Below are 16,974 nucleotides of genomic sequence, written 5' to 3'. Positions count from 1 at the left end.
AATGACCCTATCGAAATAACAGCTATTTTCAGTTTGTTGCTAAATTGCTGCATAAAATATGCTAGAAACAAAGAAAGTACAGTATGAAGATAGGCAGAAATGAGCAGAAACATGTCATCGGTATAAAGGTCGTCCCGTGCCAAACTGTGCATGTGCAGGCCATCAAATCAAAAGCACTCCTTCCCTTTACTAACTGTTATTGGCCAATTTCTATTTTGCCCTGTTTATCAAGTGTTGGGAAAACTTGTCAATAATCAACTGATTGGCTTTCTTGATGTCTATAGTATTCTCTCTGCTATGCAATCTGGTTTCCTCTAAGGTTATGGATGTGTCACTGCAACATTCAATGCCCTCAATGATGTCACCATTGCCCTTGATTTTAAGCAATGTTGTGCTGCTGTTTTTATTGACTTGGCCAAAACTTTTGATACGGTAGACCATTCCATTCTTGTGGGCCGGCTAAGTATTGGTGTCTCTGAGGGGCCTTTGGCCTGGTTTGCTAACTACCTCTCTCAAAGAGTGCAGTGTATAATGTCAGAACATCTGCTGTCTCAGCCACTGCCTGTCACCAAGGGTGTACAGCAAGGCTCGATCCTAGGCCCCACACTCTTCTCAATTTACATCAACAACATAGCTCAGGCAGTAGGAAGCTCTCTCATCCATTTATATGCAGATGATAGTCTTATACTCAGTTGGCCCCTCCCTGGATTTTGTGTGAAACGCTCTACAACAAAACGTTCTTAGTGTCCAACAAGCTTTCTCTGCCCTTAAGCTTGTCCTGAACACCTCCAAAACAAAGGTAATGTTGTTTGGTAAAAAGAATGCCCCTCTGCCCACAAGTGTGATTACAACCTCTGATGGTTTAGAGCTTGAGGTATTCACCTCATGCTAGTACTTGGGAGTATGGCTAGATGGTACACTGTCCTTCTCTCAGCACATATCAAAGCTGCAGGCTAAAGTTAAATCTAGACTTGGTTTCCTCTATTGTAATCGCTCCTCTTTCACCCCAGCTGCCAAACAAACCCTGATTCAGATTACCATCCTACCCATGCTAGATTACAGAGACGTAATTTATAGATCGACAGGTAAGGTTGCTCCCGAACGGGCTAGATGTTCTTTACCATTCGACCATCAGATTTGCCACCAATGCTCCTTATAGGACACATCACCGCACTCTATACTCTTCTGTGAACTGGTTATCTCTGTATACCCATCGCAAGACTCACTAGTTGATGCTTATTTATAAAACCCTCTTCGGCCTCACTCCCCCCAATCTGAGATATCTACTGCAGCCCTCATCCTCCACATACAGCACCTGTCCTGCCATGAGGACGTTGCCTCTAATCAATGGCTTCTGGTTGGGATATGTACATATGGTCACTTATTGAGGTGGTATACACCTCAGTGCCATTAGTTGAATCCCGGAACATATTCCAGTCTGTGCTAGCAAAACAGTCCTAGCATCCACGTCATCATCAGGAATCAGGAGGATAGAATTATGGTCAGATTTGCCAAATGGAAGGCAGGGGAGAGAGTGTATGCATCTCTGTGTGTGTGTAGTAAAGGTGGTCTAGAGGGTTTTTTTCCATCTGGTTGCACACAAAATTTGGTAAAACTGATTTAAGTTAGCCTGCATTAAAGTCCCTGGCTACTATGAGCGTCGCTTCTGGATGAGCCTTTTCTTGTTACAAAGTGTGTTGAGTGCTGTCTTATAGCCAGCATCGGTCTGTAGTGGTAAATAGACGACTACGAATAATATAGATGAGATCTCTCTTGGTAGATATTGTGGTCTGCAGCTTATCATAAGGTACTCTACCTCAGGCAAGCAATACCTCGAGATTTCTTTAATATTAGACATCGCGCTCCTGCTGTTATTGACAAAAAGACACACACCCCCTCCCCTCGTCTTACCAGACGTAGCTTCTCTGTTCTGCCGGTGCATGGAAAATCCCGCCAGCTCTATATTATCCGTGACATCGTTCAGCCACGACTTTGTGAAACATAAGATATTACAGTTCTTAATGTCCCTTTGGTAGGATAATCGTAAGTTATCAATTATATTTTCCAATGATTGCATGTTAGCAAGTAGAACAGAAGGCAGTGGGAGTTTACTCACTCGCCTACGGATTCTTAGAAGGCAGCCCGATCTGCATCCTCTTTTCCTTCGTCTTTTCTTCACGCAAAAGACGGGGATTTGGGCCTGTTCCTGGGAGAGCAGTATATCCGTCTCGTCGGACTCGTTAAAGGAAAAAGCTTCTTCCAGTTCATGGTGAGTAATTGCTGTTCTGATGTCCAGAAGTTATTTTCAGTCGTAAGAGACGGTAGCAGCAACATTATGTACAAAATAAGTTTCAAAACAAACAATGCAAAAAAAAATGAACAAAATAGCACAATTTGCCAGGAGCAGGTAAAACGTCAGCCATCATCTTCATGATGTGTGTTTTGTCCTATATTTTTATTTTATTTTTATTTTTAATCCCAGCCCCCGTCCCCGCAGGAGGCCTTGGCCTTTTGGTAGGCCGTCATTGTAAATAAGAATTTGTTCTTAACTGACTTGCCTAGTTAAATAAATGATAGATAAAAAAATAATAATAATAATATAATGTTGTTGTTTTTTGGATCAATTTCACCAGGTTGGAGTAATCACATGTGCAACTACTTAAGGCAGTAGCTCAAATCTAGGTTGTGTCTTTAGATTTCAAGCAAAATAACAACTAAGGAAGTATTTTTCACTTCTCTCATTGACTTCTCAAACCTTAAACAGGCTTTGTCTGTTTGGCAAGCTTCCCCAGAAGCCTTGCGATGTTAAGCCTCTGTGCCTATTCACCTTTTGTTTCCCCGCCCACTTGAGCCAGTTCCTTATGTAACACAGTTGTTAAAGCAAGCAAAACCACTGTTAAGAAAATTATTAAATAAAGTGCACAGAATTTGAAAGAGATGTTAATTTGGTCGCACCGTGAGAGTTAATAAGATACTCTTAAAAGAGGTAGGGTTTCAGACATTTTCGAAAGGTGGGCAGGGACTCTGCTGTCCTGACCTTAGGTGGAAGCTTGTTAAACCATTGGGGTGCCAGGACAGAGAAGAGCTTGGACTGGGCTGAGCTGAGCGGGAGCTGCTGTTCCCGTAGGATTGGAAGGGCCACGAAACCAGAGGTGGTACGCAGTGCTCCGGTTGGGATGTAGGGTTGGGGCATAGCCTGAAGGTAAGGAGGAGCAGTTCCCCTTGCTGCTCTGTAGGTAAGCACCAGGGTCTTGAAGATGATGCAAGCTTCAACTGGAAGCCAGTGAAGTGTACAGAGGAGCGGGGAGAGATGAGAGAACTTAGGAAAGTTGAACACCAGGCGAGCTACGGCATTCTGGATGCTGCAGGGGTTTGATGGCACAGCCCAGCCGATGGCACAGCCCAGCCAATGGAGAGTTACAGTAGTCTAGACAGGAGAAGACAAGTGCCTGGATTAGTGTGAGTAAAGGTTGTACTCTACGGATGTTGTTGAGCGTAAACCTGCAGGAGCAAGTCACTGCTTTTATGTTTGCAGAGAACAACAGGGTGTTTGTTGTTCAGGGTCACGCAAAGGTTGTTTTCACCAGTGGAGGCTGATGGAAGGAGCTAAAGGAGGACGGGCTTATTGTAATGGCTGAAATGGAATAATGGAATGTTATCAAATATATCAAAACCACATTTGACTCCGTTCCATCTATTGCATTCCAGCCATTACAATAAGCCTGTCCTCCTATAGCTTCTCCAACCAGCTTCCTCTAATTTGCACTCTGGGAGGGGGAAACCATGGAGTTGTCAACCATGATGGAGAGGTCTTGGAGCGGGCAGGACTTTCCTGGGAAGAAGGTGTTTTGTCAAGATTGCTCTTGGCCAAAATCCAAGCTCAGATGTCTGCCAGGCACGCAGATATGCGTGTTGCCACCTGGGTGTCAGAAGGGAGGAAGGAGAAGAGCAGTTGACTGTCATCTACATAGCAATAATAGGAGAATCAATGTGAGGATATGACAGAGCCAAGTGACTTGGTGTAAAGAGAAAAGAGGAGAGGGCCTAGAACCGTGCCCTGGATGCTTGCTCAGTCCCTTCCTGTACTCCCTGTTCACTCCTGACTGCATGGCCATTTACAACTTCAACACCATCATTAAGTTTGCAGATAACAGAGCTGTGGTAGGTCTGATCACCTACAACAACGAGACAGCATTTAGGGAGGAGGTCGGAGACCTGGCTATGTGGTGCCAGGACAACAACCTCTCCCTCAATGTGATCAAGTTTAAGGAGATTATTGTGGACTACAGAAAAAAGGAGGTACAACCACTCCCCCATTCTCATCGACGGGTCTGTAGTGAAGCAGGTTGAGAGCTTCAAGTTCCTCAAAAGGTTCTACAGCTGCACCATCAAAAGCATCCTGGTTGCATAACTCCCTGGTATGGCAACTGCTCGACCTTCGTCCGCAAGGCACTACAGAGGGGCCAAGCATGCTGCCATCCAGGACCTCTATACCAGGCGATGTCAGACCAAGGCCCTAATTGTCAAAGACTCCAGCCAGCCTAATCATTGACTGTTCTCTCTGCTACCGCATGGCAAGCGGTACCGGAGCGCCAAGTCTAGGTCCAAGAGGATTCTAGAGCTTCTACCCCCAAGCCATAAAACTACTGAACATCTAACCAAACTGCTGCTCTTTAATTATTTGTTCCTTTATTTCTAATTGTTTTAGGTATTTTTCTTATAACTGCATTGTTGGTTAAGGGCTTGTAGGTAAGCATTTCACTGTTGTATACACCTGTTGTATTCGGCGCATGTGACAAATAACATTTTATATTATTTGGGTGGATACCAGTAGTGAGAGCACGTGGTGCAGACACAGATCCTCTCCATGCCACCAAGTAGCATGGTAGGTAGTGCTAGGTATCAACAGCCAATCCTGTAAGGGCTGGAATCTATAGTGAGCTTTGGATTGGTAAATCACGCTCAGATATCGCCAAGGAATTGACTGATGTGTGACAGGACGTGTTGACATGTATTTGGTTCAACATGGGGATTTGTATTTGGTTTTTTAGAAGTTTGACATGGGGGTTGCACTGAGGATTTTACAAACCTGGGCATTGTCATCTGCAAAGACAACTAAGTATGAACGCTACCTATTGCTATTGTTTTACCTGAGACCATAGAGCAACGACTTAATAGAGCTACGACTTCCAAAGAGCTACGACTTCATGTATGAACTTTCAAGTACTCTTAGCCTAAAAACCCTAAGGTAGAAAAGGGAATCTGATTCAGAGTCAACAAGTTACATTAAAATCCTTCTTTATATCCCAAAAAGTCAGTTTAGTTGGAGCCATCGATTTGAGTTAACCACTCGTTCAACATGCAGAGAAAGGAATTCAGAAATCTACCGCTAAACTTTGTTAAAACAAGTCTAAATACATTTCTATTGACTCCTCAGATACCCTAAAATGTAATCAAACTATAATATTTCATACGGAAAGAAGTACGTTCAATAGGAAACCGATATTAGCAGGTGCATCTTGTCTTCATTGCACGCCCAAACACACATTTTCAATAGTGTGTCCCAGTACTATAACTCATATTTTTTACTTGTTTTGGAAGAAACAAGCCTGAAACTTTGAACATAGAGTGCTGACACCTATGGAAGCCAGAGGAATTGCATACTTGGAGTTAGATTTCATTATTTCCCTACACTTTCCATTGTAAGAGCATGGGCTCTCAAAACAAAAAAAAATCCGGTTTGTTTTTCTTGGGATTTTCTCCTACCATATCTATTGTGATATAGTCTCCTACATTATTTAAATATTTCAACAAACTTCAAAGTGTTTTCTTTTCAATGGTACCAATTATATGCATATCCTGGCTTCGGGGCCTGAGCAACAGGCAGTTTACTTTGGGCACGTCAGTCAGGCGGAAATTGAGAAAAAAGGACCCCAGCCCTAGCATTAAATAATGCTTCAATTAAAAAACAAAAATTACAAAATTACAAAATTGGGGGAGTCTGAGGTGCATTTACAGCTGTCTATTCCATAGGGATCTCTTTTGTTTTGTCTTTTTTGCATTACATTTACATAGGGCTTTGTTCAATTGCATTAACAATGCAAATTATCACTGGTCTTTAGTATATGAAGGTATACCAGAGAGAGAAAAATTATGTTTTTTATACATGTGCAGTATTTTCGGAAAGTATTCAGACCCCTTGACTTTTTTCACATGTTGTTATGTTACAGCATTATTATCAAATTGATTTTTTTTTTACATCTAATCAATCTACACACAATACCCCATAATGACAAAGCAAAAACAGGTTTTTAGTTGTTTAACATGTTTACATACACTACCAGTCAACACCTACTCATTCAAGAGCTTTTCTTAATATTTACTATTTTCCGTATCATAGATTAATAGTGAAGACATCAAAACTATGAAATAACACATATGGAATCATGTAGAAACCAAATAGCCACCCGTTGCCTTGATGACAGCTTTGCACACTCTTATAATTCTCTCAACCAGCTTCATGAGGTAGTCACCTGGAATGTTAAACGTTAATTTGTGGAATTTCTTTCCTTGGTATAGGAATGGTATACATAAGATAGCCCTATTTGGTAAAAGACCAAGTCCATATTATGGCAAGAACAGCTCAAAATAAGCAAAGAGAAACGACAGTCCATCATTACTTTAAGACATGAATGTCAGGCAATCCGGAACATTTCAAGAACTTTGAAAGTTTCTTAAAGTGCAACAACAGTCAAGCGCTATGATGAAACTGTCTCCACAGGAAGGGAAGACCCAGTTAACTCTGCTGCAGAGGATATGTTCATTAGAGTTACCAGCCTCAGAAATTGTAGCCCAAATAAATGCTTCACAGAGTTCAAGAAGCAGACACATCTCAACATCAGCTGTTCAGAGGAGACTGTGTGAATCAGACCTTCATGATTGAATTGCTGCAAAGAAAGCACTACTAAAGGACACCAATAAGAAGAAGAGACTTGCTTGGGCCAAGAAACACAAGCAATGGACATTAGACCGGTGGAAATTTGTCCTTTGGTCTGGAGTCCAAATTGGAGATTTTTGGTTCCAAACGCCGTGTCTTTGTGAGACGTGGTGTGTGTCCCCTCTCTCTCCAGATGAAATCTCGCGTCTTGTGACGGCCGGCCGCCCAACAACCTGCCCGCTCGACCCTATCCCCTCCTCTCTTCTCCAGACCATTTCCGGAGACCTTCTCCCTTACCTCACCTCGCTCATCAACTCATCCCTGACCGCTGGCTACGTCCCTTCCGTCTTCAAGAGAGCGAGAGTTGCACCCCTTCTGAAAAAACCTACACTCGATCCCTCCGATGTCAACAACTACAGATCAGTATCCCTTCTTTCTTTTCTCTCCAAAACTCTTGAACGTGCCGTCCTTGGCCAGCTCTCCCGCTATCTCTCTCAGAATGACCTTCTTGATCCAAATCAGTCAGGTTTCAAGACTAGTCATTCAACTAAGACTGCTCTTCTCTGTATCACGGAGGCGCTCCGCACTGCAAAAGCTAACTCTCTCTCCTCTGCTCTCATCCTTCTAGACCTATCGGCTGCCTTCGATACTGTGAACCATCAGATCCTCCTCTCCACCCTCTCCGAGTTGGGCATCTCCGGCGCGGCCCACGCTTGGATTGCGTCCCACCTGACAGGTCGCTCCTACCAGGTGGCGTGGCGAGAATCTGTCTCCTCACCACGCGCTCTCACCACTGGTGTCCCCAGGGCTCTGTTCTAGGCCCTCTCCTATTCTCGCTATACACCAAGTCACTTGGCTCTGTCATAACCTCACATGGTCTCTCCTATCATTGCTATGCAGACGACACACAATTAATCTTCTCCTTTCCCCCTTCTGATGACCAGGTGGCGAATCGCATCTCTGCATGTCTGGCAGACATATCAGTGTGGATGACGGATCACCACCTCAAGCTGAACCTCGGCAAGACGGAGCTGCTCTTCCTCCCGGGGAAGGACTGCCCGTTCCATGATCTCGCCATCACGGTTGACAACTCCATTGTGTCCTCCTCCCAGAGCGCTAAGAACCTTGGCGTGATCCTGGACAACACCCTGTCGTTCTCAACTAACATCAAGGCGGTGGCCCGTTCCTGTAGGTTCATGCTCTACAACATCCGCAGAGTACGACCCTGCCTCACACAGGAAGCGGCGCAGGTCCTAATCCAGGCACTTGTCATCTCCCGTCTGGATTACTGCAACTCGCTGTTGGCTGGGCTCCCCTGCCTGTGCCATTAAACCCCTACAACTCATCCAGAACGCCGCAGCCCGTCTGGTGTTCAACCTTCCCAAGTTCTCTCACGTCACCCCGCTCCTCCGCTCTCTCCACTGGCTTCCAGTTGAAGCTCGCATCCGCTACAAGACCATGGTGCTTGCCTACGGAGCTGTGAGGGAACGGCACCTCAGTACCTCCAGGCTCTGATCAGGCCCTACACCCAAACAAGGGCACTGCGTTCATCCACCTCTGGCCTGCTCGCCTCCCTACCACTGAGGAAGTACAGTTCCCGCTCAGCCCAGTCAAAACTGTTCGCTGCTCTGGCTCCCCAATGGTGGAACACACTCCCTCACGACGCCAGGACAGCGGAGTCAATCACCACCTTCCGGAGACACCTGAAACCCCACCTCTTTAAGGAATACCTAGGATAGGATAAAGTAATCCTTCTCACCCCCCCTTAAAAGATTTAGATGCACTATTGTAAAGTGGCTGTTCCACTGGATGTCATAAGGTGAATGCACCAATTTGTAAGTCGCTCTGGATAAGAGCGTCTGCTAAATGACTTAAATGTAATGTAATGTAAATGTGTGTGAATGGATGATCTCCGCATGTGTATTTCCCACTGTAAAGCATGGAGGAGGAGGTGTGATGGTGTAGGGGTGCTTTGCTGGTGACACTGTCTGTGATTTATTTAGAGTTCAAGGCACACTTAACCAACATGGCTACCACAGCATTCTGCAGCAATACGCCATCCCATCTGGTTTGGGCTTAGTGTGATTATAATTTGTTATATTTATTCTACAATGTAGAAAATAGTAAAAAATAAAGAAAACCCCTTGAATGAGTAGATGTTCTAAAACTTTTGACCGGTAGTGTAGGTATTCAGACCCTTTACTTAATACTTTGTTAAAACACTGTTGGCAGCGAATACAGCCTCTGAGTCTTCTTGGGTATGACACTACAGGTTGGCACACATGTATTTGGGGATAGTAGATGCCAGACACACCGCTTTGAGTGTGTCAGTAACTGCAACGCTGCTGGGCTTTTCACACTCAACAGTTTCCCATGTGTATCAAGAGTGATCTACCACCCAAAGGACATCCAGCCAACTGTGGGAAGCATTGGCGTCAACATGGGCCAGCATCTCTGTAGAACGTTTCCGACACCTTGTAGAATCCATGCCCTGACAAGGTTCTGAGATCAAAAGGGGGTGCAACTCAATATTAGGAAGTTGTTCCTAATGTTTGATACACCTAGTGTATATTGGAGAGAAGAGACACAGATGTAAGATCTTAATTTGACCGATATTGGCTCAGTAAAAACATTCTGCAGCAAAAGGATTTTAATGTTTAGTCCATAATGTTGCTTCATCGGTGGTTAGGATATTAGCTGGCCAAAATTTGGCTGCATGAAAGTGCAATCTTGTTAACATAACCATGTGTTATTGCACGTTTTCAGTGAATGTATGTCAATCATGAAGCTCATCTACATCTACTGAGATGCAGGAAAATTCTCAGCAACAAAAGACGGATCAAATTAAGATCCTACGTCTGTACAAAAAAAAACAGTTTGGTTATACACACAAAAACTTAGGTGCTGTGCTAATAAAGTATACATTAAAAGAACAGAAAGGCCAGCACACTGTATATGATCACAATTACCACCTTTATAGACAAGTTTTTCAATCTCAATGATTTTAGTCAGATCGAGCAGAGGTATAATGCATGAATGAAAGGATGCCTTGTGTGATCTCCCTTTCCCTTAGCCCCTAACTACTTCATGCCGATCAGACGGATTTGGACAGAGACTTGTGTGTGTTGCCTGTGTGGCATCCTTTACTGTAATTCTGTCAGTGAAAAAGGGAACAGGTCGTATTGATGCACTGTTGCTCTGCTGACTGGGGGCTGGAGGGCCACGATAACACACACATACACACACACACACACTTACACATCACCTACACACACACACACTGAGTGAGCTGATCTTCAATCCTTTTGATAACTTGTTACTCTGAGAGAATGTTATATTCATCTCACTCTCTCCACATCTCTCTCTCCTTCCTCTTTCTCTCTGTCTCTCCCATTCTCTCTCTCTCGTTTGATTTCCAAATAAATCTTTTTAATCTTTTTATATTATAATAAAAAAAATTACCTCATCCCGGGCATACAGCCAAAGGACCTCTCATTCATTACTCCTCCACCCCTCTTCCCTTCCTCCTCTCCCCACTCCTTGAATGTGAGTTGGCAAAAGTGAATCTATTGCTCATTTGTACGTTGAGGAAGATTGTGAGCCTGGCAGATTCTATTCAGAGTGGTGTATGAAGTTGTGAGGCTGGCAGAGTGTTCAGATGGTGTCGGAAAGTAACATGATTCAGATATGGAGTATCGTTGGTCCTGTCGTGTGTGTGTGTGTGTGTGTGTGTGTGTGTGTGTGTGTGTGTGTGTGTGTGTGTGTGTGTGTGTGTGTGTGTGTGTGTGTGTGTGTGTGTGTGTGTGTGTCAGCCCCAGACCCTTATTCCTCCTCCACCAAACTTTCCAGTTGGCACTAGGAATTGGGGCAGGTAGGGTTCTCCTGGCATCCGCCAAACCCAGATTAATTCGTCTGACTGCCAGATGGTGAAGTGTGATTCATCACTCCAGAAAATGCTTTTCCAATGGTGACGAGCTTTACACCACTCCAGCTAACGTTTGGCATTGGGAGTGGTGATCTTAGGCTTGTGTGCGGCTGCTCGGCCATGGAAACCTATTTCATGAACTCCCGACGAACAGTGCTTGTGCTGACACTGCTTCCAGAGGTTAGTTTGGAACTCGGTAGTGAGTGTTGCAACCGAGGAGCAATTTTCAGCACTCAGTGGTCCCGTTCTGTGAGCTTGCATGCCCTACCACTTTGCGGCTGATCCGTTTTGGCTCCTAGACGTTTCCACTTCACAATAACTGTCACTACCCCAGCATTACGCACTCCTGCCACCATCAGTACGCACACCTGCCTCCCTCCCGTCATGTGCATCGGCGATTATTGGACTCACCTGAACTCAATCACCTGTTTATTACCTCCCCTATATTTATCTGTTCTCCAGCTCGGTTCCCTGAAGCTGCATTAATAACATCACTTACAGTTGACCGAGGCAGCTTTAGCAGGGCAGAAATTTGATGAATTGGAAAGGTGACATCCTATGAAGGTGCCACATTGAAAGTCACTGAGCTCTTCAGTACGGGCCATTCTACTGCCAATGCTCATGTTTGGTTTACTCAGTGTAGAGTAGGCCGTCATTGTAAATAAGAATTTGTTCTTAACTGACTTGCCTAGTTAAATAAAGGTTAAATAAAAAATGTAAAAAGTAAAAATGGTTATGATGTTGATGATAATCATAACATTAACACCACATAATATTTATGTATAAATCGTTTCAGTAAGAACCGGATGCCTGACTGTGAAGTTCTGTGCTGTGTGCGTGTGTGTTTGCGTGCATGTCTTTTTATAGCCAATAATCCTTCATTTACCTTCCCACTGTTTGTCTGCGCAGTCACAATCTGAATGAAGGACAATTACAGAAAGGGAGGGGACAGACAGACAGACAGACAGACAGACAGACAGACAGACAGACAGACAGACAGACAGGCAGACAGACAGGCAGGCAGGCAGGCAGGCAGGCAGGCAGGCAGGCAGGCAGGCAGGAAGAAAGGAAGAAAAAAAAGGAGGTAGAATTTAGACATACAAATGTTAATGATAATGCTCCGTTTGATTTATACAACACTGCCCTCTGGAGGAATGTTAGTGAATTCCAATCATGAATTGTTTAATGACTGTAAATGACTAGTTTATTATGCATTATTAAAATTAGGTACCAATGAGCAAGAATAACATCATTTGAAGAGAATACTGTACAGGTAATGCTGTATTTTCACTTCGAAAGGAGGCTTCAACAAAACTTTGATAATGTGACTAAAAAGACAATATCCTCAAAGCAGATCCTTCAATGCTGCCAGTTCAGTGCATGTGTGTGTACGAACATGGTTCTGTTTTGAATACAGTGAAGATTTTTCCTACTTTGTAGTCAGATTTGTCCATTGTTGTAGTTCATGCCAAAAGGGTGTAGTTATTGTAATTAATCTGTTTTTGTTTCAGATCCCTTTTTTAAAATGTTTATATCCCCTAAGCTAATGATCTATGCAAATGATCTCCCCTTTCATTTACTCACAGTAATTGGAAACATTGCTACCCAATTTTGAGCGCCATTCGTCAATGCCTCCCTCTTTCACTCACCTACACACACACACACACACACACACACACACACACACACACACACACACACACACACACACACACACACACACACACACACACACACACACACACACACACACACACAGCTAGATATTTGAATTGGCTTAGTATCTTTTCAGAGGGATAATTCCAAAGGTAGAAGTCTACATCTGAAGGTGTTTCAACTATCTGGCCACAGGCAAAGTTTTCCTCATCATAACTAATACACAGTTTGGCTGATTAGAAAAGAAGGTATAACCATATAGTGTTATTCAGTTTGTCCCCATAGGGAAACCTCTATGTAGGGTTCCCTCTGTAAATGTTGTTTATCTAGAAACCTATATGAAGGGTTATGCCTAAAACCCTCTATAAATGATTTTACCAAGAACCCTTTCATCTTTGAAGGGTTCTTCCCAGAACTCTCTATAAACGGTTTTACCAAGAACCCTTTCATCTTTGAAGGGTTCCTCCCAGAACCCTCTATAAACAGATCTACCAAGAAACCTTTTATCTTCGCAGGGTTCTTCCCAGAACCCTCTATAAACAGTTCCACCGGCCTTATTAGCCTTTATTTCCTTATTATTTGTTTTCTGAATCAGCTTTTTCAGAAGCAGCAGGTACTCTTCCTGGGGTCCACAAAAAACACAAAACATGAAAAGTAACAAAACACTGATAAACTAATAGACAAGGACGGTCACACAAATTAAAAATACAAGGATATGCAAACAATATATTTAAAAAATCTTTAAAAATAAACTCTTTATGAAAGAATCCTTATTGCCTTCCTTCTTGAGTCATCAAAGAGCCCTTTCTTCAAAAAAAAAAACAGTTCTTAGGATGTTAAAGTTTTTAGGTAAAAACCCTTTGCCTTACAAAGAACCCTCTACTTCCAAAAAGGGTTCTTCAGATGACAACAGTTCTTGGTAGAACCCTATCCCTCTGCAAAGAACCCTTTCACAACCTTTTTTTTCTGTCTAGGGCTGTGTAAGCCTGTCTGTGTGTGTGTTTGTGTGTGTGTCCGTCCTGCCCTACCTACTACTCAGCAGGCCAACAGACACACCTACAGGGACGCAGCAGTCATCAAACCAAGACAGACGGTACAGGATTGAAATAGACAGAGGGATACAGGTCCGTGTCAGACAGGGCGTGGGGAATAATGTCAACATTTCTGCTGCCTCAAGCTGTGTTTAGACAGAGATGGAGCACCAGGTATTCACATATCATTATCTTACAGTTACTGTAGGTGTTCATAGTAAGATGCTGGTCTACCTAATGGAAGTAGATTTTACCTGGCATCTGAAACTAGCAGCCCTCCAGTTTCCAGTTCAATTCCCACTTGTTCTATATTTAAACTAACAATCTTCCAGCTTTCCTCTTCCCGTCACCACCTCCTGTAAGGTAGAGAATACAGTGATGAATGAATAATTGCTTTTACACAGTGAGGAGCTAGAGCAGAGGAGCCTGTTTTTGGAATATGAGTTCATTTCAGCAGGATCTTCATCAGGCTCAACGTTGTGTTTGATTAGCCCAGCCATTTGCAATAAGCTCAGAATCTACGAAGGACCTGATCCAGGTCAAGTGTGTGTGTGTGTGTGTGTGTGTGTGTGTGTGTGTGTGTGTGTGTGTGTGTGTGTGTGTGTGTGTGTGTGTGTGTGTGTGTGTGTGTGTGTATTAGTATGACATGGAATGGGAGCTATTGAACACATGTCTCTAGAATGTGTCCTGACTGACAGACAGACAGCTCATTTAACTGAGCTAGTTACAGTGAAATGGAGCACATTCTCGTGAATATCAGGACACGCACACGCACATACAGGCAGACACGCAATCAAGATATAGAAAATAATGATCCTATTGTTGTCTCTTCAGTCTGAGCATAAAAGGTTGCAGTATAAAGATAACTCGGTTTGAAAAGGAAAAGGTTTCTCAGTTTGCTCGACTTCCAAACTGTCATTTGGAACATGCAATCAAACCTGCAGCAGTCAGACCCAGAGTACCACTCAGATCTCGCTCTCGCAGGTAAGCAGACAAACAAGATGTTCTCTACATGGCACCACATGACCTTCATATCACAGACCTGTCACTATCACTGAGAAAAGATGGAAATTGAATCCATGTAGAAAATGGGGTTTGGCTTGACAGTGACATGATCAACATCACAAGCAAACAACTGTAAGACATCAGCAGCACACTATACAGTGCATTCGCAAAGTATTCAGACCCCTTGACTTTTTCCACGTTTGTTGTTTCGTTACAGGCTTATTCTAAAAGGAATTACATACATTTTTTCCCTCATCAATCTACACACAATACCCCAAAATGACAACGTCAGAACAGGTTAAAAAATGATTGCAAATGTATTAAAAATAAAAACAGAAATACCATATTTACATATGCATTCAGACCCTTTGCTATGAGACCCTTTGCTATGAGATTGTCACACCCTGACCTTAGGTGTCCTTTGTTTTCCTTGTTATTTTGGTTAGGTCAGGGTGTGACATGGGTGATGTATGTATTTTATCTTGTCTAGGGGTTTTGTATGTTTATAGGGCTGTTTCCTTTCTAGGTGTTTATGTAAGTCTATGGTTGCCTAGATTGGTTCTCAATGAGAGGCAGGTGCTTATCGTTGTCTCTGATTGGGAACCATATTTAGGCAGCCATGTTCTGTGTGTATTTTGTGGGTGATTGTTTCCTGTGTCAGTGTTTGTGCCACATGAGACTTTTGTTGCCAATTCACTTTGTTGTTTTGTGTTCATGTTGAGTTTTCATATTAAATACCATGGACATTTACCACACCGCATATTGGTCCGATCCTTGTTTCACCTCTTTAGAGGAAGAGGAGAAAATCTGCCGTGACAGAGACTCTCACTACTCTGGACGGTTCTGACTTAGAATATGTCGACAACTATAAATACCTAGGTGTCTGGCTAGACTGTAAACTCTCCTTCCACACTCACATTAAGCATCTCCATCCCAAAATGAAATCTAGAATCGGCTTCCTATTTCGCAAAAAAAAGCCTCCTTCACTCATGCACCAAACATACCTTCGTAAAACTGACTATCCTACCGATCCTTGACTTCGGCGATGTAATTTACAAAATAGCCTCCAACACTCTACTCGACAAATTGGATGCAGTCTATCACAGTTGCCATCCATTTTGTCACCAAAGCCCCATATACTACCCACCACTGCGACCTGTATGCTCTCGTTGGCTGGTCCTTGCTACATATTCGTCGCCAAACCCACTGGCTTCAGGTCATCTACAAATCTTTGCGAGGTAAAGCTCTGCCTTATCTCAGCTCACTGGTCACCATAGCAACACCCTCCAGCAGGTATATTTCGCTGGTCATCCCCAAAGCCAACACCTCTTTGGCCACCTTTCCTTCCAGTTCTCTGCTGCCAATGACTGGAACGAATTCCAAAAATAACTGAAGCTGGAGACATATCTCCCTCACTTACTTTAAGCATCAGCTGTCAGAGCAGCTTACCGATCGCTGCAGCTGTACACAGCCCATCTGTAAATAGCCCATCTAACTGCCTACCTCATCCCCATATTTGTTTTTGTTTTTCTGCTCTTTTGCACACCTGTATTTCTACTTGTACATCCTCATCTGCATATCTTTCACTTCCAGTGTTAATTTCTACATTTGAATTACTTCGCCACTATGGCCTGTTTATTGCCTTACCTCCTTTCTTCATTTGTACACACTGTACATTTACATTTTACATTTAAGTCATTTAGCAGACGCTCTTATCCAGAGCGACTTACAAATTGGTGCATTCACCTTATGACATCCAGTGGAACAGCCACTTTACAATAGTGCATCTAAATCTTTTAAGGGGGGTGAGAAGGATTACTTTATCCTATCCTAGGTATTCCTTAAAGAGGTGGGGTTTCAGGTCCCATGTGATTGACTACTGGCTCTGTGTGTTCCACCATTGGGGAGCCAGAGCAGCGAACAGTTTTGACTGGGCTTTTGTGGTAGGGAGGCGAGCAAGCCAGAGGTGGATGAACTTGTTTGGGTGTAGGGCCTTCAGAGCCTGGAGGTACTTTATCTTGGTCTTGTAGCGGAGGTCAACTGGAAGCCAGTGGAGAGAGCACTGTACACAGATTTTTCTATTGTGTTATTGACTATACGTTTGTTTATCCCATGTCTACCTCTGTGTTGTTGTTTTTGTCGCACTGCTTTGCTTTATCTTGGCAGGTCACAGTTGTAAATGAGAACATGTTCTCAACTTGCCTACCTGGTTAAATAAAGGTGAAATAAAAAAAATTCAGGTGCATCCTGTTTCCATTAATCATCCTTGAGATGTTTCTACAATTTGATTGGAGTCCAGCTGTGGTAAATACAATTGATTGGACATGATTTGGAAAGGCACACACGAGTCTATATACTGTTAGAGCAGAGCAAAGACCTAGCCAGGAGGTCAAAGGAATTGTCCGTAGAGCTCCGAGACA

General features: G+C 43.3%; 1 protein-coding gene across 2 annotated transcripts in view; it reads left to right on the top strand.

Annotated features, from left to right (window-relative positions):
* Positions 1-16,974, top strand: part of LOC118402245 (Kv channel-interacting protein 2) — an 89,228-nt gene that overhangs the window by 53,045 nt on the left and 19,209 nt on the right. The gene's annotated exons all lie outside the window — the stretch shown is intronic.

The sequence above is a fragment of the Oncorhynchus keta genome, chromosome 2, assembly GCF_023373465.1.
Source record: "Oncorhynchus keta strain PuntledgeMale-10-30-2019 chromosome 2, Oket_V2, whole genome shotgun sequence".
Lineage (NCBI taxonomy): Eukaryota > Metazoa > Chordata > Actinopteri > Salmoniformes > Salmonidae > Oncorhynchus > Oncorhynchus keta.
Note: the sequence above shows the minus strand (reverse complement) of the source record. Positions and strands in the feature narration are given on the sequence as shown.